Source organism: Etheostoma spectabile, chromosome 10 (assembly GCF_008692095.1).
Source record: "Etheostoma spectabile isolate EspeVRDwgs_2016 chromosome 10, UIUC_Espe_1.0, whole genome shotgun sequence".
NCBI lineage: Eukaryota > Metazoa > Chordata > Actinopteri > Perciformes > Percidae > Etheostoma > Etheostoma spectabile.
This window is the reverse complement of record NC_045742.1, coordinates 323,006-326,045: the sequence shown is the minus strand read 5'-3', so window position 1 is coordinate 326,045 and position 3,040 is coordinate 323,006.

The window sequence follows — 3,040 nt, the reverse complement described above, 5'->3', positions numbered from 1 at the left end:
AAGAGAGGGCTGCACGAGTCCAGAGTTCATCTGCATCTTACAACCAGAGCAGGACTACCACGGCCCGGTCACACAGTCCAGAGAGCTACCGCGGCATCGCTTTGTGTTTCCTAGATATTGGCAAAAAAGAAAAGGCCGTTCCCAGACTCTGAAACCGTAAAGGACTGCATGCTGGCCGTCGTGGATGAGGTGATCAATGACGATAAAATTAAAACAAGCGTGGCATCTGCTATAAAAACAAACCCCTGTCAGATACTTTCAACAGTTGTAGAGTTGAAATTCTTGCTGCAGATGTGTATGAAACGCTTTTAGGAGACCTGAAGAAAGCTGAGACCATGTCTGTAGCAGGAGATGAGTCCACAGACAAAACTGATCCTGCTCAGTTGTGGATATAGTTCCGCTATTTTGACGGCAGATGCTTCCGTGAGGAGCTACTCGGCCTACTGCCGTTACAAGGACACACAACTGGCGACATAGTCTTTAGAAGAGTTTCCACTTTTTTTAAAGACAATGGTCTGGATATGAAGCTGGATATGAAGCTGGATATGAAGCTGGATATGAAGCTGGATATGAAGCGTGTGTGCATGCTTGTGACAGACGGGGCTCCATCCATGACAGGGACAGTGAGTGGTTTAGTAGCACGCTGGTCCACTGTTGCACCTCAGTTGATCACCTTACACTGTATTGTGCATCAGGCGCTCAAAACAACAATGGACAGCGTGATGGCTACAATTATTTTTATTCTCTCCACCTCAAGCCTCCAACACCACTTATTCTGCATGCTGCTGTCAGACATATCTGCTGAAATGACCGGCCCAGCTAACCTTCTTGGTTCGAAAATCTGGCCCAACTTAATTTGTAATTGAATAGCCCTGGTCTAAGGCATTGTATGAAACTATTTGAATAAAACAGTGTTCATGTTTCTCATTTGCAGAGAGAACATTGTGTGTGACAATAAACTGAAATTGAAAGTAGAGCTGCATCAGCAGAACAACTCCACATTGCTTTGAAAAGCTAATCTAACCACACACATGGATAGCTGTTACAGTAGAGAGAAAGCTTGCTTATGTTGATTACTGAACAGCTAGCATATTGTTGACGTAGCGGGGATGCATCACCCACATGAATTTACATATTTATTGATGCTGAAGAACCAGCAAGGGGAAATTAATTTGTTCATGTTTTTGCATCTGCACCTGTTCATTTCCATTGCACAACACAAAACACTGTGTTTTAATGCCAATTACCCAGTAATTGGCTATGTGGCTTAACTATCCTCAAAAGTCAGTTCACATTAAAGAAACTGTGTGGCTACTTTTTCTCACTGCAGTGCAACCGTATGTTTGCCCCTCTGAACCTTCATCTCCCCACTGGGCTTTTCTCCATGTCCTGAGTTAAGAAACTGGTGCATACTAATTGGTGTGTCTTTATCCCTGTGGCAATAAGGGGGACCAGTAAATGTGAGTGTGCATGTGCGTGTGTGTAAGTGTGGGGGTATGTGTATGCATGTGTGTGTGTGTGTACACACAGACACACACACCTTTCTCATGTAGATCCATTTTTATTAATTTTTCTTTTCTTTCAAAAACAATGCTTTTCTCAAATAATCTCCAGAAAAGAATGCGTTTGAAACTGTTTTGCATAGTTTAGAGTATTTCCTTCAAACTGACACACAATTCTTTGGCAATTAATCATTCACCCACACTACTGGTCTACCTGTGCTTGCCAGCAGTTCTGAGAAACTAACTTTGAGTTGCTTCCAACTCTCTTTCATCGCTCTAAGATAGATAGATAGATAGATAGAAAAATAGATGTTTATTGATCCCAAGAAAAATGGGAAATTACGGTGTTACAGCAACACACGTACATCAGTCACACAACACAGAATATAAATATAAATGAGATACTAGGAAAAAATATACATACATACAATATACATGAAACAATATTAACAGGAATAAATTAAAAGAACTATTATTTGAATATATACAGGATGGGAAAAATAAAAAGTGCAACTGCTTAAATATTATGCTTAATGTATGCTAAATGTAAATGAACCATTTGTGCAGCTTGCCCTTAGTGCAGTGGTGTGGGGTCTAAAAGTCTCATCGAGCCCCCAGTGATGACGTGTTGAAAAGTTTTATTGCCTGTGGTAGGAATGATTTCCTGTAGCGGTCCGTGCGACATCGAAGCTGTCGGAGCCTCTTAGAGAAGCTGCTCCTCTGTTGGACCTGGGGGGGGGGGGGGGGGGGGGGGGTCCGGGTTATCCATGATAGATAACAGTTTGTTCAGAGAGCTCCTCTCCACCACAGCATCAAATGTGTCCTGTAAAGCCGATAAGATGCAGCTGTTGTCGTATTGTGATATTTTCTGTCTCTGCTCTATGTGAAAAAGATTTGATTGACCGTCACTTGCAGCAACCCAGAAATGATCATTAACTGTCAGTTGGAGGTACCACTTATGATTCTTCATCAAGCTATTTGATATTTGGTATTGTGTGAGTGACTGGATTGAAATTCAAATGAAGTGAGTCAGAGGTTACGGAGAAGAGTGTATGTTTGGGATTAAACAAGGCTAGCTGTTTCCCCCCGTCTTCTGTCTTCTGTCTTCTGTCTTCTGTCTCTATGCTAAGCTAACCAGCTGCTAGCTACAGGTTAGCCTACGGACATGTGAGAGTAGTATATTGATCGTATCAGCAAATTCTCTCGGCAAGAAAGCAAATATGCATATTTGCCTAAATATCAACTATTCCATTCAATTATAATGTTGGTCAGTGAATGAAAAAGAGGATACACATCTGTAAAATAAGCTACAACTGATTTATAATGACTAAATTAAGGAGCATGCTAACCTCGGTCTGAAGGCAGGGACCCAGATTATATGTTCTAGGAGAAGGGTCAATCCGAAATGGGATAGATAAGCCCTTAAGATCTCGGGTCCAAACTTTAACTTTAATTATACCGTTAAGATTAAAGCCCATGTTGCAGGTTTAACTTTCCAACAAATTTGCACTTATTGATTGTTGGTAATAAACATTCAA